The sequence below is a fragment of the Triticum aestivum genome, chromosome 1A (assembly GCF_018294505.1).
Source record: "Triticum aestivum cultivar Chinese Spring chromosome 1A, IWGSC CS RefSeq v2.1, whole genome shotgun sequence".
Lineage (NCBI taxonomy): Eukaryota > Viridiplantae > Streptophyta > Magnoliopsida > Poales > Poaceae > Triticum > Triticum aestivum.
In genome coordinates this window covers 148,960,161-148,987,757 of record NC_057794.1, presented here as the reverse complement: position 1 = coordinate 148,987,757, position 27,597 = coordinate 148,960,161, and positions in this window count along the sequence as shown.

The following is a 27,597-nucleotide window of genomic DNA, read 5'->3' as shown; positions in this document are numbered from 1 at the left end:
CATAAGGGTGTGGAGTCCATCAACGCCAACGGCAAGTTGAGGGTAGACCGTAGCCCTACAACGTAACTCTTACTTGTCGTAGAAAATTCCTGCAACATAAGACGTTGCAGCCCTGTAGGTCAGTACATTGAATGTACTAGCAAGTCACATCATAAGAATAATGAACCTATTTGTACATGCAATTTGGCTGGTGGAAAGCTCTAAGTTTAGTTTTTGCATAAAGCTAGTTTTTCCCTAGAATAAAAGATATTACTCTACCACTACTGTATAGCATAGGATGAGTTGGTAAACCCAACTCAATCCATTCCCAAAGTTTCATTTAAAATCCAACTGTTTAATTAAGAGTGATGAGATCTCCCAACATTTCCACTACTAGATGCTCAAGTTGTCCGTAACCGGGGACACGACTAATCGATTAGGTTTTAACACTCTGTAGAGGTTTGCACACTTTTCCCCAGAAGACTCGATCGCCTCCCTTGAAATTCTCGCACTGCCTGCCGTTTGAGAACAGGATGACCGACACATAGTCTTTCGAAAGTATTCCCCCTTAACCCACAGATAGGCTGGTACACCTACATCATTCTACATCTGCTAGCCCATCCTGGAAGGGGTCACACTAACTACTCAACTAAGCCAGAGCCCATATTGGCTTGTGGCTGCACACATAAGCTTCTAGACATGAGAATACGATTGATCTCTTTGAGCCTGGGCGGTCGACCACTAGTGGTGCACCACCATGGATTAACCATGCATGCTCCCACTGTACTTCGCCACCACTCAAACCAAATACCGCCCAGGTAGTTCATTTACATGTCTTGGTCCTGATTACTACTTTGTCACTCATGTCTCACCATGAACACTTCCCAATTCCACGTCTACATTTGCGAGGCAGAAATAAACTTACACGGTGGTGACAAGGTTGTATAGATCAGACCTACCTCAAATGAACTACTAGGTAATGACATAGCCATCTAGCAACAATAAATCCTACCATGCAATCCTACCACAAGAGGACTAAGTGCATAATATAAAACATAGGTGATTGGAAGAATGGTCAGATGTGAACTTGCCTGGTAATAGTTGATGAAGATAATATCGCTCTCAGAAATTTACTTAATGGCACTATTCATCACTCTCCGATGAAAATCTATAAAGTCAAACATTGCACTCACATAAGCAATCATTTCATAGAACCAAGAAGAACATGCAAAGCAAAAAGTCTTGGAAAAACGAAATGAACATTCAACACACTTAAGTTGCATGCAAATAATTCTAGGTGCCAACAATAAGTGACATAAGGTGCAAAATCGTGATGTGATCTATCGTGCATGCTTGGCATAATAATAAAACTATCATGGACAGATCCTATGTGTGTGAAAATATGTGACAATGGTCCAAGTGGCAGGGTTTGGCTACGGTGACATGGTGCAAAAAGAATCACATCAATCGGAGCTACAGTTTAGGAGATATGACCAGTTGAAGTTTGAATTCAAACCTAAATAAATTCAAATTTGAAATTGGCCAAAAGTTTTCAAACCTGGTTCTCTGGATAAAGCTATTCGAGACGAACATTTTCCTGCTGGTTTCGTTGAATTTGGAGTTACGGTTAAAAAGATACAACCATTCGAAGTTCAGGGACTAATCTGAAAACTCAGGGACTTGACTGTGAGAATTTTATTCACGACTAGGTCCCTGGCCATGTGGCAGCTCGTGGTTGGCCGAGGAACATTCGCTGCAGAAGCTATGCGGCAAACGGCCGTAACTTAGGCAAAACAACGGCAATGACTAGAAAAAATAATTAAACCGGAGATTGGTTTGACTAAACCGAACGGTTTACTAAAGCCCGCGGTTAACCGATTTAATTCAAATATAAAAAAAACCTAAACTAAGCGAACGGGGCAGTGGCTCACGGTGGCGACGATGACGAACAGGAGACGACGGCGTGGGCGTTGGGCGGTGGACGGGGCGGCGGCTTCGGCGCTCCTCGGCGATGGGGAAGGAGGCGTCGGGGTCTGGCGCGGCGTGGGCAATCCGGTGGTGGAGGCGGCGATCCTTGGGGTGGCCGGGACAGGCGAGGCGAGGACGGCGGCTCCGTGCTCCGGTGAGGACGCAGGTCGTCGGGGCGACGTCACCGGCGGTCCTAGGGGCACAAGAAGATGTCAACAGGATGCGCACGGACTCGGGCAGTATCTCGGTGAAGAAGAACATGGTTGAGGAGGCCTTACGATGATGGCAAACTCCAGCGACGGAGCTTCTGCCGGCGAGATCCACACGACGATGGCAAGTGCTGCGAGGGGCGAGGGGGTGTGCGAGTTGATTGAATGGAGAGAGGAGGTCGAGGGCTCTTTAAAGGCGAGCTTAGGGCGTCGGGGAGCAGTGGGATAAGCCTCATCCCGAGAGCTTAGCCCGGCGGTTGCGCGTGCGTGCATGGTGCTGCGTGTTTATCCGAGCGGGAGGTTAGGGACGATGGGCGGGCCCCATGCGTCAGTGGCAGCAGCAGGTAGCGAGCGAAGGGAGGATCGGGCTGCTCGTGCGTGCGGCACTGGGACGCTGGCCTCCTGACACTTGCGTGGGCTGGCTGCCCTAGCGCTGCGGCTGGGCCTTGGCCTCATCGGCTTGTGGCTGGGCCGGTGGGCTCGCGCGCGCGTGCGTTTTTTTAAACAGAAAGAAAACTCCAACAGAAGTAAATTAAATAAAAAAATATACATAGGCATATCATATACCAAAATGCTTAGAAAAATACCAAGAATAAGATGAACTATTTTCCAAGTTCAAATAAATTATATAGAAAATCATAAAAGTCAAACAGTGCTAGTTTTGCATTTAAAACCAATAAAAATCATTTTTAAAATAGCAAAAAGATTTCAAACTTATTTTCTCCTAATTTTCCATGGAAGGGAATCATTTTACCCTTATTTCCATTTATTTATTTTTAGGAGAAAAATAATTTGAATTAAAACTAAATAATTTCCAAGAGGATTTGAAACTTGGAAATTCAAATAACTTCAAAGTGACTTCAAATTATTCCTTTGAAACTTCCAACTCTCTTTCTTAGAATTTGAAGAAGTCATTTTATCTTCCCTCATGAACTCATTGAGTTGCTTAAAGTTTCTAAATTTTAAAATTTTCAAATGGAATTCAAATCATTTTCAACCCCCTCTTTTTTATTTCTTCAAATGGAAGAAGTCATATCATCTCCACTCTAGGGTTTTGTGATGAAATAAATTTGAATCCATGGTGATCAAAATTCAAGATGAAAGTTTTGGGAAAGTCCTTTTATTCCCTCTCATTCAACTTTCAAAAAGTTTTCAATTTCGAATCATTTTCACACAATCAATCACACAACAGTCAAACAAACAATCATAATAATTTATTTAATATAACATTCCAAAATTTAGAATTTTGGGATGTTACAAAGATAGAGAGAAAATGAAAGTCATTCCCTATGCATCAGCCATAGGTTCTATCATGTATGCAATGCTGTGCACCAGACCTGATGTGTCCCTTGCTGTAAGTTTAGCAGTGAGGTACCAAAGTAATCTAGGAGTGGATCACTTGACAGAGGTCAAGAACATATCGAAATACCTGAAAAGGACTAAGGATATGTTTCTCATTTATGGAGGTGACAAAGAGCTTGTCGTAAATGGTTACGTCAATGCAAGCTTTGACACTGATCCGGATGACTCTAAGTCGCCAACAGGATACATACTTATATTGAATGGCGGAACTGATGGTTGGTGCAGTTCCAAGCAGAGCGTCATGGCGGGATCTACGTGTGAAGCAGAGCACATAGCTGCTTCGGAAGTAGCGAATGAAGGAGTGTGGATGAAGGAGTTCATATCCGATCTAGGTGTAATACCTAGTGCATCGGGTCCAATGAAAATCTTTTGTGACAATACTAGAGCAATTGCCTTAGCGAAGGAATCCAGATTGCACAAGAGAACCAAACATATCAAGAGATGCTTCAACTCCACCCGCGATCAAGTCAAGGAGGGAGACATAGAGATTTGCAAAATACATACAGATCTAAATGTTGCAGACCCGTTGACTAAGCCTCTTCCACGAGCAAAACATGATCAACACCAAGACTCCATGGGTGTTAGAATCATTACTTTGTAATCTAGATTATTGACTCTAGTGCAAGTGGGAGACTAAAGGAAATATGCCCTAGAGGCAATAATAAAGTTGTTACTTATATTTTCTTATATCATGATAAATGTTTATTATTCATGCTAGAATTGTATTAACTGGAAACTTAGTACATGTGTGAATACATACACAAAACAGAGTGTCCCTAGTATGCCTCTACTTGACTAGCTTGTTAATCAAAGATGGTCAAGTTTCCTGACCATAGACATGTGTTGTCATTTGATGAACGGATGTGATGGACAAGACCCATCTGTTAGCTTAGCATAATGATCATTAAGTTTTATTGCTATAGCTTTCTTCATGACTTATACATATTCCTCTGACTATGAGATTATGCAACTTCCGAATACCATAGGAACACCTTGTGTGCTATCAAACGTCACAACGTAACTGGGTGATTGTAAAGACGCTCTACATGTGTCTACAAAGGTGTTTGTTGGGTTGGCATAGATCAAGATTAGGATTTGTCACTCCGAGTATCGGAGAGGTATCTCAAGGCCCTCTTGGTAATGCACATCACTATAAGCCTCGCAAGCAATGTGACTAATGCATTTGTTGTGGCATGATGCATTACGGAACGAGAAAAGAGACTTGCCGGTAACGAGATTGAACTAGGTATGATGATACCGACGATCGAATCTCAGGCAAGTAACATACCGATGAAAAAGGAAATAACGTATGTTGTTATTGCGGTTTGACCGATAAAGATCTTCGTAGAATATGTAGGAACCAATATGAGCATCCAGGTTCCGCTATTGGTTATTGACCGGAGATGTGTCTCGGTCATGTCTACATAGTTCTCGAACCCGTAGGATCCCCATGCTTAACGATCGATGATGATTTGTATTATGAGTTATGTGTTTTGGTGACCGAAGTTTGTTCGGAGTCCCGGATGAGATCACAGACATGACGATGAGTCTCGAAATGGTCGAGAGGTAAAGATCCATATATTGGAAGGTAGTATTCGGACATCGGAATGGTTTCAAGTGGTTCGGGTACTTTACCGGAGTACCGAGGGGTTACCGGAACCCCCCGGGGGAATTATTGGGCCTACATGGGACTTAGTGGAGAGAGAGGGGAGGATGCAAGGGGTGTCCAAGCGCCCCCCTATGGAGTCCGAATTGCACTGGGGGAGGGGGTGGCTCAGTGGCTGTAACAGCCCCAAAATTGGGTTATCATTTTTTGTGCTGTTATTCCTTCGTGGCACTCATTTTCAAAATCTTTCTCCTGAGTTTGTTAGATGACTCTGAGAATTCTTGCCATTTCCAACCTTTCAAAACCTCGCTCATGTCTTTGTCAGTGGGCAAAACCTCGCTCCTGAGTTTGGTATGATATTTTTGCAGCATCTAAACATGACCAAATCATGGAGATCTGCCAAGGTTTAGCTCAATCCAACACTGTAGTGAGTGCTTCTTCGTCATTTGATTTCTGGGCCATATTTCCTAGTTGCACTGTAGCTATGTTAAATACTTGCCCAAATCCCTTCCAACTTCCCAGGACCGTAGTATTTGCTTCCCTAAACCTCTAGGACATCAAGTTTAGCCCTTAAACTCTCTGGTTTGATCACCAAGATGTGGCCAAGTTTGCAACAGCAAACTTGTCGAGATTGGTTCCCTCTGCTCTCCACACCTCTGCCTGTGCCATCACCTCCTCTTTAATGAGACTTGGAAGGACTACGCTATAGACAAGGTTTGGCACTTAGTTGACGACCAGAGTGTGTGATGTCGGTGGTGACCACGGGGCTATGCAGGCGAAATCGGTGGTCTCGCCACTGTTGGCCACAGTGGCGCAGCTCCGGCTGGCTCTGACTCGTCCAAGCTTGTCAACCAGCTCAGCCTCATCATCGTCGTGCGCCTTGACCCGTTTCCCCCTTCGTCTTCTTCCTCGTTGAGCCGTCGCCGTTGCCGAACACAGTATGCGCCCGTGCACCGTCGTTTCCTCGCTCTTGTCCCTTTCTTCCTCTCGTCCGCGAGCGCCCCTCGTCTCCGTGAGCTCCTGCGCGTCGTCCGCATCTCCCTCGTTGCCTTCCCGCCATTCCCGTGACCCTTGGCCGCGTGTGCGCGACACCGGCGCACGGACACGTCGCCTACCGTGTGTCACCTCCTCCCCTCCACCCGCCTCTATTTAAGCCCGTCCTGAGATCACTCCCAGCCCCCAAGCCTTTTCCCCGAGCTCCCCAGCTCTTCCTGACCACCATGGCCACCATGGTCGTCACCCTCCGTCGCTCAAATTCGAGCACGACAGCCCTCCTCTCCTCCTCCCGACCCCTCCATTGTGTTCCCCTCCTCCCAGAGAGCATCTCCACCCACCCGCTCGTCTGGAGCCACTCTAGGGTCGTGCCCCGAAGAGCACCGCCGCCTCTGCCTCCTCCCTGTCCTCCTCATAGCGCCGCCCCTCCCCGTATCCCTACTCCTCCCTGGCGCCGGTCGACCCTCTGAATGGGTGCAGCCGGCCGCTGCGCACCCTTCGGTGCCATCAGCCGGGTGGGAGATGGCCGGAGCCGGCCGGGAACCCTGTTCTCGATCGGGAGGAAGAGGACAGGCGTGCGAGGAGAGAGAGAGAGAGAGGTGCGCGGGCCCCACCAGTCAGCTACACAGGAGCCGACCCCGCATTGACCCCGCCACACTGACATGGATAAGTGACGGGCCCCACCCGCGGGACCCGCACGGCAGCGACTCAAGCGCCCGGCCCCTCCCCCGCTGAAGTGGTTAAGTGGAGATGTACTCCCCTGAGTACGCTTTCCTTTAACCGAAAGCGTATTTCCTTCCTCTTTGATCTGAAAAGCGCTTTCTCTGTTCTGAAAGCGTATTCACTTTGCACTTCGGCTAGAAATACATTTCTCTCTGCAGAAAATGTATTCAGCCAAAAGCCGCGTTCAGTTTTCCTCCAGGGGCCTGTTTGTTGAAAAAAATCACCGATAGGTCCCTAAACTTCAACCCTTCGTATCTCCGCAACCGTAACTCCGATTGAGGTGAAACCAACGCTCACGTATTCGTCTCGTCGAACTCTTTCCGCTGGTATCATTTTCATTACGTTTTCGCATAGTGAAAATGACCACTTTGCCCTTGCACGTAAACAGCCCCTCCGAGAGAGAACTGTTTCCGGCAAATCTTTCTGCGATCGTTCCTAACTTTTTCCGGAGTATTCCTAGACCCCAGGCAAGCCAACCTCTTATCATGAGCCCCGAACTTGCATGTTGACTTTGCTTGCACCTCGTCTGTGTGTTTAGTTGCAGTAGTTTCTTGTCTGTTCCATCTGCTGTTATTTCATTCGTGCTATATGATTTTGTTATCTGTCTTGCATGCTTGTGCTTTCATGAAATAAGTTGACATGCTAGTTTACTGTTGTTACTAATAATATCATGCCTCTATCTAGTTTAGTTTGATGTTAGTAGTATCGATGTTATGATAATTCTGTTGCACTGATAAGTTTGCTAGTACTTGGTATTGCCATGTTTCGCATGCTATCATTGTTCTTTTCAAATGCTTGATGTTTTGTTACTGCATCGGTATGTTGCATGTTAGTTGTTGCATTCATGTTAATAATGCTCGCATGATGTTTGATGATGGAGAAGTTAATAATATGACTTAATAACAAACCTCCTCCGTCATCACGGGATATCATAGTGCCACCCAAGTCGAGCTTTCTCCAGTGCAACCACGTTTACCTCATGGGAAGGTCCTAGCTGGGTCTATTGTCATGCCTCTCGCCGGTGCCTCCCGCGAGGGAAGGTTATGGGCACGCGCTACCCTAATCAGGTAGGCGAACATAACCTTGTGTGCTCGTTTTTGTTTTTATGGTACCTTGTCCCCATTTGGGACCGTTTTGCCATGACGGCAGCCGTTGGTGTCTTTGGTAGACACGGGGCCACCCAGGACTGAACCCCAAGGGGGTGTTGGTCGGAGTGGCCGAGAGAGTGTCATGGTAGTAGCTCGGTTTTGTCGGAATGCTTTGGTCCGCACGTATGGGAGTGCGAGGCCGGGGTTCCGTGGTGTGGGTAAAGTGCGCTACCTCTGCAGAGTGTATTCAATCTATCGATAGTCGCGTCCTCAGTCATGGGCAAAAGTTCGTAGTAGGTCACACTATCGGATCTTGGTCGAAATGGAGGATAAATCTGCTAATAACTTGTGTGATAATTAAAATGTGATAAAAAATATGGTGACTTGGACTATGGGAAACTCGTGAGAAGTCACGATGATGTGTTGATATGACCCCGAGACGAGGTCTTGGTAAGTCATGCGTGTGCTCCGAGGAGCCGTGGCAGAGTAAGTGATTGTTGCATAAGGTTCATACAACATGTCTTCACGGGAGGTAAATGGTAGTTTATTTTCAGCATAGTTTCATGATTGCCATGCCATGTTTTGATACGCTATGCTTTGCTGTTGCTTTGTTAGAAGTAAGTTTGATATGCCATGCTAGTAGATGCCATGATGTTGATGCTTAGTTTGATTTATGGTTCTAGTTAATATCATTGCCATGCTTAGAAGTTGTGTTAAAGTAGAGTGTTGCATATGCTTGGTTCTTGCTTTGTTATCTGTTTGTTTGGATGCTATGTACTTGGTTGTCTTGCAAGTATATTCAATGTACTGACCTGGCGTGTCATGCCAGTTTTGTAGGTCGTACCCAACTTGTTCGCGTGTTCCGTCGTGCTAGGCCGTAATCTTGCCAGTCCCGTGAGTTGTGGAGCCCAGCCTAGATGAGACGCTGCCAAACAAGACTTCCGCCGCCATTTAAATAGACTTCCGCTGCCATTTAAATAGCCTTAGGGCTATGCCAAATAATTGTGTTCATCAATGATGTAATCATATACACATGTATTTGATGAATATTATTGTACCTGGAATGTTGTATCATGTACATGTTGTGCGTCAGGTGTTATCCCGGGCTGACGTGCGAAGGCCCCCCTGCTCCATGCGGATCGGGGTGCCACAGTGTTGCCCCCTTTCCCTCTCCATCTCCCTCTCATTCCTTTCCCCCTCAAGTAAGAAATGATAGGGGGAGGGGCGAATCCTACTAGGAGTGGAGTCCTAGTAGGACTCCCCCCATGCCGCGCCCCTCCTGCCCGTCCGCCTCCTCCTCCCCTCCTTTATATATGGGGGCAGGGGGCACCCCATAGCATATCAATTGTTCTCCTAGCCGTGTGCGGTGCCCCCCTCCATAGTTTACTCCTCCGGTCATAGCGTCGTAGTGCTTAGCGAAGCCCTGCACGAATCACATCACCATCACCGTCACCACACCGTTGTGCTGACGGAACTCTCCCTCGATCCTTTGCTGGATCAAGAGTTCGAGGGACGTCATCGAGCTGAACATGTGCTAAACTCGGAGGTGCCGTACATTCGGTACTTGATCTGTTGGATCGTGAAGACGTTCGACTACATCAACCGCGTTAACCTAATGCTTACGCTTTCGGTCTATGAGCGTACGTGGACACATTCTCCCCCTCTCGTTTCTATGCATCTCCTAGATAGATCTTGCATGATCGTAGGATTTTTTTTGAAATTTCATGCTACGTTCCCCAACATATATCTATAATGACATAATGTCGTAGCTAGCTAAGTTGCTTGACCCACCACCTCCCACTTCGTGTCAGCGGGGTGGATACACGTAATGAAACTTTGGTCATACATTCATGTCGCCATGTCCTACCATAAGACAGACTAGTAAATCTATCATTTGGTCAAACGACAATTGTTGTTGTCGATAAACCGCTTGGGCTAATAGAATGAACCATCATAAAAATCGCACGAGAGTGATCACAAAACCAGCACCTCTTGTATGCGGCCCAAAATGATGTACATTGGAAGGGGTGATGTGTGTTTTCAATATAGAATAATGTACAATTTAGATGTGGTGACTACCTCTCGATACAGACAACAACTATGAAGGCCATGTACTTAAGGACGAGATACGCAGGGTACGTTGTAGGTCGAACCCAGCAATCCGAGCATGTGGGAGGGAATCCTGACAATGCATGATGAGGACATGACTACCTTGGATACGACCAAAAATATTGCATACATGTATATTTGTGAGGTGATTTCTAATGCAAACTATGCAATAATTTATTTATGTCATCCAGGACAAAAATACTTCACAGACTTTTGTGCCATGTCTAATTGCAGGTGTATGGGACATTTGTGCAATCCATATATGAAGATAAGGGAAAAAGAGAAGTTTATGTGCTGTTCAAAAAGTCCTCTCACGTCGCTTTTGGTCCAAGAGAAGATAGAGTCCAAGTCTCTCACGTTCTGGATTCAGATTCGGACTACACAGACATACCTGACTCAAAACGCCAATAACTCTTTAATACGGACGCCGAATTGGGTGATTCTTCCTTTGTTGGAAAGTAGATTTCGTGCACTTTCCAACACAATTGGATTCACATTCAAATTCATCCGGAGCGTTGAGTTATGGACGAAACAATCTGACGTTGCAGCAGAATCCGAGTCACACTACAAGTCCAAAGGTGTTGCATCACCTCCACTTGAGCCCATGAGCCTTGTACGACCTAGGGTTGGTTTTAGGATGCCTTGGGACGTCCTCCCACCTCCTTGGCCGCCACCTCTTGCTCCTATACAAGTAGATCCATCTAGTAGCTTTTTGCGTGGGTTTTGTTTAGATTAAAAGTTCGCCATAGCTGTAACTTCGCGTACTTCGTTTGTGTTCAATGACCAGACCAAGACGTCACAGAACCCCACCTTGATCAATAAAGATTCCATCTTATATTCGCAATATCCATATGGCAATCTTAGTTTCTTGCTTGTTCTTCGTTTTGCTCGCAAGAAATAGACCCTCGTGGTCAGGTTGATCGTGCTCTGGCATGGCCAATAACCCTCGGAAGTTGGTTTAGCGATTGCTAAGGCGTGACGTCTTCGCACGTTCATAGTCGGATCGTCAAAGTCGACTCCCACAGAAAACGATAGCTATCTCATCGAAACACCGGGACACCTTCGCCTCTATCAATGCATGAGCTCGAGCTTTGGTTGAACGACATGTGATGGTGACCGGCCCTAACACGAACTAGGAGGAATCCATTCATGTCCAACACATACCCCTCGTTATCAGTCAAAGGGATGATATATATACACTCGGGGAGTCCACATATATGTGTGTCATCACAAGAAACCGCACAAGGGAGACGTGGTCGATCAGAAGACCCCATATACACTGCATGCGGCCCAAAAATATGTATGGGTACGGTGGTGTGTGATGTGTTTAAATCCCGAATGCACAACTTCGATGGGCCACCAACTACATTACAAACCGAACATCGTACCCGACCCTAAGCCTGGTTCAATACGTACGATGTCGGCTTGCCAACTTCGAGGCAGCAGGGGGGTGGGGTGGGGGGGGTGTCGTCCAACGCATGCACTCAAACTTTATTTGGTCTAACATGGCACACATAGCAATAGGAAACCATCATGGTTAAACCCTTCTCGTTGTTGGGTCAAAGGGATAGATTGTGTGGGCTCCCCTCATTATTGGTAAAGGATAATATATATACCTCGAGGAGCCCACAGATATGTGCAACGTCTATAAACCGCACAAGGGAGACATGCTCGGTCAGAACACCCTGCCCCCTATACCCTGCATGTGACCTGAAAAAGGTTTATATAATCTCCATGACAGGTCACTATAGAGTCAATCATTCTTTAATTTTTAGAGCAAAAAATAACCAATAAAAACATAGTCTACAAATTAGCAAAACAAGGATCCCAAGGTTTATATAATTGCCATGACAGGTCACTATAGAGATATTTATCTCTTTATCTCTATAATGATCGTGTCATAGCATTTAAATGAAGCTCGAGATATGCAACTTCCCACTGGGTCACCCATCCTTGGACTACTCCAGCCCGAGCACGCTTAACTTCTGCGTTCTATTCGACTAGGCTAGCGGATGGGAAGCCGCACCTTGCCGATAGGAATTGCCTCCTTGCCTTTAAGGCGTTTCACGCTGGTCACCCTACGGGACCTACTCCCTCCTATCACACACATTTGTGATTTTAGAAACTATGTGTGATATTTACATGGACGGTGAGTCGCTGCCTAGCCTTCAATGAGCACTGACACTGGTGGCGGTAAAACGATGGGAGAAGAGGCGGGAAACCGATGAGAGGAGTGGCGGGAACCGGTAGCCTGTTTTGATATGTAACAACGTTAATATAGAAAACTTAGTAGAGAAGGAAGCGTGAGCTAGCACGACGCATGCGCACAGTGCTTACCCATATACTACATGTGCTGTTGAAAGGGCTGAGGAGTGTCGTTCGATCTGGGAGCATCCAACGGTGTAGATGTACGATCTGTGGGGTTTGGGTTCTGGCCAATCAGAACACACGACACAGATCGCGCATGCAGCAGGGGGAGGGGGCATCGACCACCTTTTGGTAGGCACACGGCTTTCGTGAGTGAACCGTGTGCTATTTGAAAACATTTTGTGAGAAGAATCTTGGTTTTAAATCCCCGTAAATCCAAAACTCACCCAAAAATCATGAAACTTGGCATGGTGTGATGACATGGCACATATATGTCGAGGAATTTTTTTTGTCCATTTTGGCGCAAGTTTTATTACAAGCCTCTTACAAATCGGAGTTTCTCTCAAAGAAGCCTCGTGGTTCCGATAGGGAAACGTGTCCCCCTTGTGGGTGAAACAATAATCACTGCCTCTTTTCGCCTTGTATTTTCTTCTACAGGCAACATGGAACGACATGATATCCGTGCTTAAATTTAAACTTATTCAGGGTTCGTTTGACCTTTTTATACACTAATTGAGTTTCCTAGGCATTTAATGTCCATAATTCGAATCTGAACTACAAATACATGCTCCTGTTCACCAAAATGGCTAGAAAAATATACATATGTCCTTGGGTGCATGTTTAGGTCACATGCAAGGAATGAGAATGAATTGCAACCGTACCGGCGTCCTGGCTTGTCCTCAAACATTTGGAATCTCGGTTTTTAAATCCCCATAAATCCAAAACTCAACAAAAAGTCATGAAAGTTGGCATGGTGTCATGTCATGGCACATATATGTCATGGTAAAAACATTACCCAATTTGGTCCAAGCTTTATTACTAACCGAAGCTTCTCTCAAAGAAGCCTCATGGTTCCGATTGGGAAACGTGTTCCCCTTGTGGGCGAAACGTAATCACTACCTCTTTTTGCCTTGTATTTTCTTCTACGGGCAACATGGAATGACAAGATATCCGTGCTAAAATTTAAACTTATTCAGGGTTCGTTTGGCCTTTTTATACACTAATTGAGTTTCCTAGGAATTTAATGTCCATAATTCAAATATGAACTACAAATACATGCTCCAGTTCACTAAAATGGCTAGAAAAATTATACATGTGTCCTTGGGTGCATGTTTAGGTCCCATGCCAGGAATGTGAATGAATTACAACTGTACCAGTGTCCTGGCTCGGCCTCAAACATTTGGAATCTCGGTTTTTAAATCCCCCAAATCCAAAACTCACTAGAAAGTCATCAAAGGTGGCATGGTGTCACATCATGGCACATATATGTCGTGGTAAAAACATTGTCCAATCTGGGCCAAGCTTTATTACAAACCTCTTACAAACCGAAGCCTGTCGCAAGAACCCTCGTAGTTTTGATAGGGAAACGTGTCCCCTTGTGGGTGAATCGATAATCGCTCCCTCTTCTAACCTTGTATTTTCTTCTACACACAACACGGAACAACGGGAGATTCGCGTTGAACTTTGAAATTATTCAGGGTTCGTTTGACCTTTTTTATTCATTAATTGAGTTTTATAGGCATTTAATGTCCATAATTCAAATCCGAACTACAAATACATGCTCCAGTGCACCAAAATGGCTAGAAAAAACGTACATGTGTCCTTGGGGTGCATGTTTAGGTCCCATGGAATGAATGGGAATGAATTCAACCATCTCGGCGTCTTGGCTTGGCCACAAACATTGTGAATCTCGGTTTTCAAATCTCTGTAAATCCAAAACTCACCAGGAAATCATGAAACTTGGCATGGCGTCACTACATGGCACATATATGTTGTGGTAAAATAATTGTCCAATTTGGGCCAAGCTATATTACAAGCCTCTTACAAACCGAAGCTTCTCGCAACCCTTGTGGTTCCGGTAGGGAAACATGCCCCTCTTGTGGGTGAAATGATAATTGCTGCCTCTTCTCGCCTTGAACTTTGTTTTCTACAGGCAACATAGAATAACAGGAGTGTTGTGCTAAAATTTGAAACTGTTCAGGGTTCATTTGGCCATTGTATATATTAATTAAGTTTTCTAGGCATTTAATGTAGTAATTCAAATTTGAACTACAAGCACATGCTCCAATGAAGCAAAATGGGTGGGAAATTGTACATGTGTCGTTGGGTGCATGTTTAGGTCCCATTTAAGGAATGTGAATGAATTACAAACTTCTCGTTGTCCTGAAACATTGAGAATCTCGGTTTTTAAATCCCAGTAAATCGAAAACTCACCCAAAAAACATGAAACTTGGCATGGTTTCATGACATGGCACATATATGCCGTGGCAAAAAATTGTCCAGTTTGAGACAGGGCGCACACATTAATAGCCAACGAAGTCCTTTTGAAACAAATAGCTGACACGTTAATATCGCAAATGGTTGTATTATATGAACCATGTGTTCCCGTAACCATTTAAGTGCGGCCACTACCTCTGGCAAAATTTAACCATACTCGGTGGCGTGTGTGTGGCTGTTTGATTAGACGGGATGACCGCGAGAAGTCCGCCATGCAGGCTCGACGGGACGCGTGCGAGCAGTCTGCCGCGCAGGCTTGATGGGATGCGTGCATCATGTCCACCTCGCAAGCTCGACGGGACACGTGCGAGCAGCAAGGCCACCCATGCTCACGGGGAAGAGAGCTCTTTGACCTCCATCCACCAGTCGCCTGCCTTGCTCACAACTTCTCCATTAATGGTGGTCGAGCCGCTGTTTAACATGCAGTGAATTAAAGCACCTAGATGGAGGGTGTTTGCTTATGATCCCACATTTGCTTTGTTCGTGTTTTCAACTCGTATTCTAGTCTAATTTAAATTGCCACATAGGGCAGCAGATAATACAACGACAAATAAAATGGCAACGGATAATACGACGACAAATTTACAATGGCGCGTATAATAATTGTCTTATATATTCTGGGTAATTTAAAATGCCACATGCGGAAAAGCCCGGAAGACACGGGGCAAGAGAAGAAGGAAATCGCATACAAGGATCTGGGTCGCTACTGTCTCTACTCGTCGATGGATCGCCGGGTGACGACAGCCTCCAACTCCTTCTTCAATTCCTCACGACTTTGCTTGAAAGCAGCCACATATTCCTCCACCTCCTGCTCGTGCTCGATCCGGAGCTTCCTCAAGTCACTCATTAGTTCCTCGACGACCGCTGTCAGCGTCATCCCGAGGCACTGCTCTGCTCATGCAGCATCTTCTAGCCGGCAGCCTCCTCCTCCTTATCGATGAGTGCCTTGAGGAGCTTCACATTGTCACCCATGAGTTGCTCGATGAGGCCGGTCGCCTTGTCAACCGAGGCATCGCTGATCTCAAGTAGCTTCATCAAGCCGTCGACCAGCTCCTGCTGCTTAATGAGGCCAGCGAGAATGTCATCATCACCGGCCAAGGACTTCAGCAACGCCAACTCGCCGTGATCGCCGATGCAGCGAGTGCACTTGAGAGAGCCCTCGCATGCCCGTGAGAGCTCGTTTGAGGGCTCCGCGGCACGCCGGGACATCTCTGTTGCGGCTACCGCTTTGCGGTGGGACCTCTCTAGTGCTTCTGTGGCCTTGGTCTTTGCTTCCTAGTTATATGTCGACCCAAAACTCCTCCTACTGGTCATGGCGGAAGAAATTGACATGAAAGACCAGTTTTGTGGGTGATGAGGAGAGGAACTGTGAAGTAATTTTCGAGTGGGTAGTTTTATAGCCCGGTGCTAAGTGTGAACACATATTAGTTTTATAGGTGTGAACAGATTTGCAATTACTTATTGCATTGTAATATGCAATGTGACGAGAAACAAGGTCAAAATTTATTGATGGTTCTGGGCCTACAAAGCCCGTTTCTGTTGTTCTGGCTCATCGCAAATAGTTCTTTTGGATCAACGTATGCCACGCATCGGAAGCCCGAAACGTGGGCCTGCGTTCTTGGATGTACATGTATGTGTCTGCCCACTATCACACACAGTCAAGATATGATCATCGTGGCCTACGGATGCGCCGTTGCGCCTCCCACGGGGTGCCAGAAGGTTGACCACAAGGTCGCTCGCTATTGTGGCAGCCGTAGCGTGCTCTGCTCCTTGTTGAGGCGACCGCAGTGCGCCTTGCTCGCGTCTGTTCGCGCATTTTTCTCGCCATTGAGGCGGCCGCGGCGCGCTCCACTCTGGCGTCCCCGTGCGCGCTCTACTCGCCATTGAGGCAAATTTACAATGGAAACGGTTAGTAATTATCTTACATATTCAGGAAAATTTAAAATGCCACATGCGGCAAGGCCCAAAACACTCACGACCTACATATGCATACAATTATAATAAAATATAGGCTAAAAGGTTGAGCTGGCACCTTCCGACGATGGTCTTCTCGGACTCCATGATCAGCATAGCACCCTTGCGGCCATTCATTCCAAGTGTCCCGACCTGCCTCCGCCTACGGAACTGCTGGCACTGGGAGGCTCTTGGGGCTGCTGGGCCTCTTCTAGAAGAGCTTGACAACGTGCAATTGCGCGTATGATATCTCCGCGGAACCGCTCCATTTCCATGTCTCTGGCCTGGTAACAAATTTCTTCCATCACTTGCATCCTCAAGATATCACGTTGGCGATGTTCTACTTCGTCGGGGACGTCCGCCAAGGATGCACTCGAGCCTGGCCACCACATCGTCGGGATCGAGGTTGTCACGGCCACCGCAGGCAATGATGAAGCCACAGGCTGCGTGTGTCTTGACTGTATCAAAGAGGTCCTCTGCCCATTCCTTGCAGGCATCAGGCTCTCGATGAGCACTGGTGACGGCGGCTCTTCGGGTGGTTCATCGATCATGCCGCCGAGCAGCTCTGGATCTTTTGCACGGTGGATGGCAAACTACTCATCACACCTCGTCTGCAATATGTCGATTGTGCGCCCAAGGACTATCACGCCGATATCGTTGCCGATGGGCCATGGTGCCTACACCGGCCGATGAAGCTCTTGCTCCCCGACCTGCTCCGGCTCGTTCTCCTCGCCGAAGATGTAACGCAGGTAGGGGTCGATGTTGAAGCTTTGGTCATTGCCTGGCATGCTTGGAATAACTAATGGTAGATGGATGCACTACAAAAAAACACACTTCAGTGATGATACGTGTTTGTCACGGTAGGTCACGTTCTATCATGCATGTACATCCATGACGATTTTATGACAGAATCAAGATAGTCATACATGTGCTGTCGTAGAAGTGTTCCATGACATTACCAAAATTATCATCACAGAAGTGTCCACTTCCATGACGATAAATCGCGCGTCATAGAATTGCTTTCATCAAGGGTAACCGACACGTGGCATCGACCGTAATGGGTCGCCATTAAGCTATCAGGTTCCGGTTTGGATCCTATAACCCGTTAACAGCCTGGACCAATGGGGATTTTCCATGTGTAAAATTCTCAATGGCTAGAGGAACCACGTGTCGCCTCACCGTTGGGATAGATGTCATCCACGTCGACACATGGCACGGCCCAATATAGACCCATTCCGGTGAAAAGGCTGACCTGTTTGACTTGGTCAAAAGGTAGCGGGCCGACCCATGGAAAGCCTGTTCACGGCCTGTTCGCATATAGCCCATTTACAGCCCACTAGGTCACGACCCGTTACGGCTTATCCGAATTAGGCCCAATAGCGTCATATGGGCCGTCTAGTATGATTCCAGCCCGTTGTAACTTCCGGCCCATGTATGGCCCATGACGTCTTTCTGCCCATATGAGGCCCTTTCCAACTCTTGGCCCATTAATGGCCCATGGTGAAACTGGCCTGTAATGAACAATGTATCACTTTATACCCATTAATGACCCATTAGTCCGTCAGCCGTTTCCAACCCGTGTTAAATTTTGGCCTTCTAAGGGCCCATTTATTCTTGGGCTCATTTCCAAAATTCGATTACTTACGGTCCGTTACTGGCCTGTTCCGCTTGTGGGCCAAATTCAGCCCATGGTTACAGTCGGCCTATTTGTGGTCCATTAACATGTTGGGCTATTTTCGTAGCATCATCAATTACGGCCTATTAACGGCCCGTTATGGTCGAGACATAAAACAGACGATTTACACTCTAGCCCGTTTATGTCCCATTTTGCGGTCCGTCATTGGTCCACGAATAGCACGACCCATGTTTGGCGAAACGATTATATTGCCCGTAGAAGGCCCATAGATGAGATGGCCCATAGAATGCCCATGGATCCTACAGCCCATGGAAGGCCCATGGATCGTACAACTCGTGGAGGGCCATGGTCACTACAACAGGTAGCAGGACCATGGTCACAACAGTCCGTGTGTTGCTGTAACACCCCGGATGTAACTTTCCCTATTTGTACTCCAACTCTTGCCGTTTCTGGCATTAAGTTATATTTATTTTCTCGGGTTCGGGTCCTTGTCTCCGTGTGTTGTTATCATTGTCATGCATCTCATATCATGTCATCATGTGCATTGCATTTGCATACGTGTTCGTCTCATGCATTCGAGCATTTTCCTCGTTGTCCATTTTGCATTCCGGCGCTTCGTTCTCCTCCGGTGGTCATTTCTAGCCTTCTTTCGTGTGTGGGGATTAAACATTTCCGGATTGGACCGAGACTTGCCAAGCGGCCTTGGTTTACTACCGGTAGACCGCTTGTCAAGTTTCGTATCACTTGGACTTCGTTTGATACTCCAACGGTTAACCGAGGGACCGAAAAGGCCTCGTGTGTGTTGCAGCCAACACCCCTCCAATTTGGCCCAAAACCCACCTAACTCCGCTCCATGTTCTAGAGCGTTCGATCACAATTGCGTGGCCGAAAACCGCACCTCATTTGGACTCTCCTAGCTCCCTCTACCTATAAAACTAGCCCCTCCTCCGAAATCCCGGGTCTCCCCTCGTCCCTAACCCTAAATCCCAGATCCACCGCCGCCGGACACATTCGCCACCGACGGACACGTCCGATCCGCCCCGCCGCCGCCACGTGGCACCATGCCACTCGCCGCCGCCTCCACCTTCCGCGCTGGCCCGGAGGGCCCGCGCTCGGCCCTCCCGGCCCGGGCCGCCACCCGCCGCCGCCCGGGGCTCCTGCCGCCTAGGAGCCTCGCCGCGCCGCCGCGCTCCATCGCTGCCGCCGGTGCCGCCACCGCCCGCCGGCGCCGCCGCCGCTGCCGCTGCCGCCTCCGCCCGGCAGCCGCCGCCACCGCGCCGCGCCACCGCGCCCGCCGCCACCTCACGCCGGCCCTGCGCCGCCAAGACCGGCCGGCCCCGCCCCCCTTTCTCCTCCCCGCCGACGAGCGACCTCGCCGGATCCAGCCTCGGGCCGCGTGCCACCGGAACCCTAGATCTCGGGGTAGTTTTTTCCCTCTAAGTCCCCGGATTTTTAGTCCATTTGCACATGTTCGCGGCTCCGTAACTTTGCATCCGTAGCTCCGATTCATGCATATAGCATATCAAAGTGTTCACCTCAGAGAGTACAACATTTCATTCCATTGCATCATTTTCATTTGAGTTCATCTTGATGCCCTAAATGCTGTTAGAAGAGGGCTACTTGAGTTATTTGTCAGATATGCTACTCCATTTAGCACTTTTGTCATTTTAGCCATGATTATTGTGTGCATGATATGCCCGTGAGTTCTACATGTGTTTTGTTAAGGGTTTTGTCATCTCTCCAGAGGTGCAACCCATGTATTTTTAGGATGTGTGTGATGACTTGTGCAAGCTTGCAAAGTGGTGCACTTGCTAATTCTGTTTTCAGGGACTTAGTAATATCACTAAGTCCTGGATCTGTTTATCTCATGATGCCATATGTTCTTGTTGTTTCCTAGTGATCCGTGCCTCTTTTGAGGATGATCAGTAAGGGAGTTTTGTTAATATTGTAGTGCTCTATCCATCCATGTCTTTGTTTGCAATTATGGAGCACCCTAGCTTGAGTTAATCGAGCTCTACTTTTGCTACTTTATGAATCTGGGCAGATTGTCAACTTGTTTGTAATTTTGCCGGTGATGTTGTAGTTGATCCGTGCATGCTATGCTATTTTTCTTGCCATGTCTAGCTTGCATTTTGTGCCTTCTTGATGGATGTATGCTTGTCTTGCCATGACTTGCACCGTAGTGAGTGCATAGAGCTCGTAAACATGCCTACTTGAGTTATATTTCAGCATGTGTCAGTTTTCACTAAGTCTGAAAACTGATTATGTTTTTGCTATGTTCACATGCTTGCCATTGTATTTTTCTGATCCCTTTTGGCTCAAGGTCACTAAGGGACTTTTGTTAAGCTCTTTGAGTAACTCCATGCCATGCTTTACTTTGCCATGTTAAGGTCCTGTAGCAGGTAGTTTTGTTGCTCCGAAGAGGGCTACCTGATCTGAAATTCCAGACAAGTGTTAATTTCACTAAGTCTGAGATCTGTTTGCCATTTGCATTTTTGCCATGCTTGTTTGAACCTGTTAATGGATGATTTGGCCGTAGCTCAGTGCTAGACTTTTGTTAAGCATCTTGTGTGCATCCCTGCCATGTATTTTGTTTTCATGTTTGGGTGCTGTAGCATGTTCATTTCATTGCATTTAGAGGCCTACTTGCTGTAAATCGCAGACCGGTGTCATTTTTGAATCGCTTGCCATTTCCAAACCGTAACTCCGATTCCGGCGTTCTTTATATCGTTTTCAAGTGATTTCATCTCATCTTTCCAGTGGCACACTTGGAATTCCAAGTTGAGGATAGGTTCATGCATTTCCTGTCATATCTTGCATTTTGCATCCCGCATCGCATCCCGCATAGCATATCATCTTTGCATCATGTTGTTTGAGTTTGCACGTGGTTGATTGTATCCTTGTTGCTTGTTTGTCTTGTTTGGGTAGAGCCGAGAGACGAGTTCGCTAACGAGGAGCCCGTTGAGTTTGCTTTTGAGGATCCAGCCAACTCTGACAACTGTGCAGGCAAGATGATCATACCCTCGAAATCACTACTATCTTTGCTATGCTAGTTTTGCTCGCTGTTTTGCTATGCCAATGCTACGATGCCTACCACTTGCTTGCAAGCCTCCCAAATTGCCATGTCAAACCTCTAACCCACCTTGTCCTAGCAAACCGTTGATTGGCTATGTTACCGATCCGCTCAGCCCCTCTTATAGCGTTGCTAGTTCCAGGTGAAGATTGGAGCCCGTTCCTTGTTGGAACATTTATTTACTTGTTGGGATATCATTATATTGCCATGTTATCTTAATACATCTATATACTTGGTAAAGGGTGGAAGGCTCGGCCTCTCGCCTAGTGTTTTGTTCCACTCTTGCCGCCCTAGTTTCCATCATATCGGTGTTATGTTCCCGGATTTTGCGTTCCTTACGCGGTTGGGTTATAATGGGAACCCCTTGATATTTCGCCTTGATTAAAGCTTTTCCAGCAATGCCCAACCTTGATTTTACCATTTGCCACCTAGCCTTTTCTTTCCCTTGGGTTCTGCAGACTCAAGGGTCATCTTTATTTTAACCCCCCCGGGCCAGTGCTCCTCGAGTGTTGGTCCACCTGTCAGCTACCGGTGGCCACCAGGGGCAACTCTGGGCTGGCCTACCCGTACCTAGGACAATCTGAGTGTGCCCTGATAAAGAGATATGTGCAGCTCCTATCGGGATTTGTCGGCACATTCGGGCGGTGTTGCTGGTCTTGTTTTAACCTGTCGAAGTGTCTTGAATTACCGAGATACCGAGTCTGATCGGAACGTCTTGGGAGGAGGTCTATTCCTTCGTTGACCGTGAGAGCTTGTCATGGGCTAAGTTGGGACTCCCCTGAAGGGATTTGAACTTTCGAAAGCCGTGCCCGTGGTTATGGGCAGATGGGAATTTGTTAATGTCCGGTTGTAGATAACTTGAACCTTAATTAATTAAAGTGAATCTACTGAGTGTGTTACTGTGACGACCTCTTCTCGGCGGAGTCCGGGAAGTGGACACGGTGTTGGAGTAATGTTTGCACAGGTTGCTCTCTAGTTTCTCGCTCGCGCTTTGCCTCCTCTTCTCGCTCTCTTTTGCGAATAAGTTAGCCACCATACTTGCTAGTCGCCTGCTGCAGCTCCACATTTTTACCTTGCCTTACCTATAAGCTTAAGTAGTCTTGATCGCGAGGGTGCGAGATTGCTGAGTCCCTGTGGCTCACAGATTACTATTACACCAGATGCAGGGCCTGATGATTCCGCTCCAGGAGACGCGTTTGAGCTCAAGTGGGAGTTTGACGAAGACTCTCAATGTTACTACGTTTCCTTTCCCGATGATCAGTAGTGGTGCCCAGTTGGGGGTGTTTGGGACCGTGTCGCATGTTGGGTTCTCTTTTATTTTGGCGCCGTAGTCGGGCCATGAGTGTTTGGATGATGTAATGTTATTTATGTACTTGATTGACGTGGCGAGTGTAAGCCAACTATGTTATCTCCCCTTTATTATTTATATTACATGGGATGTTGTGAAGATTGCCTAACTTGCGACATATGCCTTCAATGCGATTATGTCTCTAAGTCGTGCCTCGACACGTGGGAGCTATAGTCGCATCGAGGGTGTTACAGTTGCGATGGTTATTGTGGCCACTAGAAAAACGCAGAAAAAGAACTAGAATGACTACAAGCAAACAACTAAACAAGACAATAAGGAAATAAAGAAGCAAGCAACTAACACTAGGCTATTACGGCTATTACACATATTACATCCACCGGGCATCAAAGTTCGCCACCAGTGCAAATATAGGGAACAAAGCAGCATATTACATACACTGGCCGTCTAAATTGGCCACCAGTGCAAATAAACGTGACAACAAAACAAGTCCATAACCGAAACAACCTCAGAATAGCTCAAGAAATGTTATCCTGGGTATCCACCATGCTGGCAATAAGCTTAGCAATCTTATTAGCTTTGTCCTGTTTGGCGCTAAAATCCTCCAACGCTTATTGTTGCACCAGAAAGTATGCATCTGAATGCTCCAGGGACTTCTGCAGTCCTTCCGCTTCTTGTCGCAGCACAGCTGATCGATGTCTTTCAGCTTGTAGTTGAGACTCAAGAAACCGAACCGATTCAGAAAGTGAGTTTGAATAGCTTGTGCACGCGGTAGTGGCCAGTAACTCGAACACTAAACCAAGACAGGACTTCGGGGTTGTCTCACTATCTTCAAGATAGTTTTCCTTGGCTGTTTTATCAGCTTTGTTGGAGACCAACACGGATGTCTCACTATCCTGAACCTTATCTGCATTACTTCCTTTACCATTGCTTAATAAGGCACTCTTCCCCAATATTATGTCTGCATTCTAAAAGAAGAAACAAGCAGACACATAACAGGTTTAGCATGTACTAGTATATGAAACTCATTTTGGTGAATCAGTTCATTAGTAAGGTGGACATGATTAAACTACCAAGTCTTATATTGCTAAGTAGTACATAATAAAAGCATCAAACAAACATATATCAATGTCCTATCGTCACTGCATTGTCTTGCCAAATCAAAATAGAGACACGGTTCAAATCATATCAGTTCAAGACAAAGCAGCACTGAAAGAATACAAAGCGTGGGAAACTACATGACACAACAAGATTTCAGATGGGTACCATGGGTCTACATGTACAACAACACTATTGGCTCTGTTGTGATGCTAGTAATGTGCATGATATGAGAAGTCAAATGTATACATAATTGAAATTGAAATCAACAGAGCTATTTATAAGAGCAAACCTGTTAAAGAAACATGCGTAAACATACCTGTTGTGCCATTGGAGTTTTGATTGGATCCTTCAATTTAAAAATAAGTTTGTATGAGTAAATACATTGATACAAGAGCAAAGCAGTATGCATGATAGCAATGGAATCTTAAATGAGAATAGTTGTTCTTCAGGTTTAAGCACTTGTTCTACATGAACAGAGTATAGACACAAGAATATAGTACTTAAAAATAGAAAATGATCTCACAGACCTTACCACATTCTTGGTTCGGGACCAGTATAGAACAAGGCGTTCCCAGTCATCGTCCAGTAAATGTGTCTCAGGAGAACGTAAGGGAATTTGATGAGTTTCTTTGCCAGTGAAGTACATTTTCTTTAGGTTATTTTGATACTTCCACCAAGCATTCTTGAAGATAGCAGAGGTATTAGCACAAGTTACCTCATCATGAGTTTCCAAATCGGTCCTTCTCTATAGAGAAAAATGGGAAAATTTGTTGTATTATAACCATCATGGAGGTAGAATGTATGGGACAAAGCAAAGTAATTGCCATGAATAACATTAGTTACACATAACTCCTGGACAAACACCTGCAACTGGCATTTTCCTTCATCTTCAGTATAATGTTTCCATGATGCGAAGATACGCACATAGGATTTAACAAACTCAAATGCAATAGATGCTAAACTACAACTGGCTGGCTATGCTTCCTCCATAGGAATATGTGTACTAACTGGTGGAGTTGGGGTTCGCTGTGGTAGTACTGGCGCTTTGGGCACTGGAGCTGCCTTACTAATTGCTCTTATTTGGGAGCTCTGTGGTGGAGATGGTGCTGTGTCAACAGGAACTAGGTTACTATCTGCTGGGGTTGGGTTTAGATTGGGTGAAGCTGGTTCTCTGTCCATCGCAGTAGGGGTACAATCTGTGAGAGTCTGGGTTATGTGTGGTAGGGCTGGTTCTCGTGCATGTACAACCGGGGTGATATCTCCACCAAGAGGTAGCACTGTTTTATTTGAAGACCCTGTTTTTACTCCGCTAGATACTGGCATCACCCGCTCCAATTCAAACGGCTGATAAACAGAAACATAGTTGAATCTACAAAATTGTATGAGAGACAGATCCAATAGATAGTGTGGAAAAAAGAGGGCATGACATAGTTGACATGTATATTGTTTAACTAAAATGGATCGCATGACATAATTTCACATATATGATGTCTATCTAAACTGGATATCATAGCATAACATAATTCAAAGATATGATGAATAACTAAACATGATCACATGACATAGTTCACATACATGTTATCTAAGTAATCAGGATCACATGATTTAATTCACATATGTGATTTATATGCTAAGCAGAGGGCATTTGCATATATGTTGTCTGAACTAAGAACACAGTGTTGAATATTGTGTATATGATGTCTAAACTATGCAATGCAAGACACCATATGCATGATATGAGTAGTATAACCGTGGCAAGTTAGAGCATACACCTCGGTGGGGGAATAGGACTGGTCATCTGTCTCTGAATCCATCTCTGAGGAGCTATCAGGGCCCAACAAGAGATCTGCTTTGATAGGTAGCACTTGTCTGCTCTAAAGGCCTTGTTTTCACTCCAGATTTTTCCATCACCCACTCAAATGGCTGATTCACAGGAAGAGTAGTTTAATGTACACACATTGTCGACAAATGGAAATGTAATGAAGAAAAGGATGGGCAAGATATCATTCAAATATATGATGCCTGGTTAAACATGATGGCATTTCACATTTCACATATATTATGGCTGTCTAAAAGACATGAGACTGCATAATTCCCATATATGATATAGAAACTAAACAGGTGGCATTACAGAACATGTCTAAACTAAGCAGATGACATATATGATGTCGAAAGTAGGCACTACAAGACAACATATGCATGATATGACTAACATCATCATGCCAAATTAGAGCAAACACCTTGGGGGTAAATAGGAGTGGTCAGCTACGTCTGAATCTGCCTCAGAACAGATATCTTCCTCTGGATTACAATCTGGAGAGGGGGGAGGGTTTGCCATTGAACCCACCATGGAGCGATGTTTGCATGACATTTTATTGCCGCGCAGAACTCTTCTCTTTTTCTCTACATGTTCAACATGACTGTGTAAAATATCCGACATGCGTACCAAAAAAATATAGTGAGATTATGTAAGGAGAGCATGTAGAAATCTAGAGTGATGGTAAAAACCAGTGGATGGATCCAAAAATAATGATAACAGGCTGATGATTGCTTTAATTTAATAAAAAGACAGATGATGATTGCTTTACTATTTGTTTCCCACCCAAGATGAACAACATAGGCATACCCTAGGTGAACCAGATATTAGACATAGAGACTATTCATTGCTGCCTCGATATGTGCCCCACAACTAATTTAGAACTCAAGTTTGAACATTAATTTGGACCTGACTTGGAGTCTAAGAGGTGAACAGGACGATAAAGTAGCAGGTAATATTAAACAGTGCATAACATAAGCAGAAACAAAAGATGATGAGGACATCAATACCATTGTTACACCCACAACCCCTGCTGCTATACATACTGGACCAATTACTAGAGCTCGTGCATGCCAATTAAATTACCAGGTACTTTCGTTTCTTGGTAACGATTCTAATGTTCATGAGAATATGATGATGCCTAAATTAGATATATTTGTTTTGCTTACAAATGAAGGGCCTAGCTTGGACAAGAAAGATGAACCTTGGAGCAAGTTCAAGCATGGAGATGATGGCGTGTGCAAGGGGAACAAGATCGGAGTTACAAGTGATGATTCCAGTACTTTGAAGCCACCATAATGAGTGCATGAAGCCTTGGACGAAATATAGAAGATGCCACTTCATAAATTTCGTCCAGATGCTATCCTAGGTGCTGCTCACCTTATTTTTGGGCCAGGCCCATGTAATTTTGAAATACTTGATTATAGGCTGTTTTTAGAGTCCGTATGTGTGGGGAAACAAGAGTTAGGGTTGGTTTCAGATCCCTCCTCCAAGGGCCACGAAATTCGCCCCTGTCTCCTCCATATATACAGCCCTTAGGGCATCGTTTAGACTTTGGGTTTTGTTTAGATTAAAGTTCACCATAGCTGCAACTTCGCGTACTTTGTTTGTGTTCAACGACCAGACAAAGGCGTCACAGAACCCCACCTTGATCAATAAAGCTTTCCTCTTATATTCGCAATATCCAGATTGCAATCTTAGTTTCTTGTTTGTTCTTCGTTTGCCTGTAGGAAACATACATTCGTGGTCAGGTTGATCATGCTCCAGCGTGGACAATAACCTCTTGGAGTTGGTTTAGCGATTGCTAAGGCGCGACGTCTTCGCACGTTAGTAGTCGGATCATCAAAGTCGACTTCCTCCAAAACGATAGCCACCATCTCATTGAAACATTGGGACACCTTCGCCTCTATCAAGTGGTATCAGATTTCTAGGTTGTTCGGTGAGATTTTACAGTTTTTCATAGTTTAGGTCGAGTCTGTTCTTCATACCTATAGTCCACAAAAAAGCAAAAAAAAATAGGGCTAGTTCATC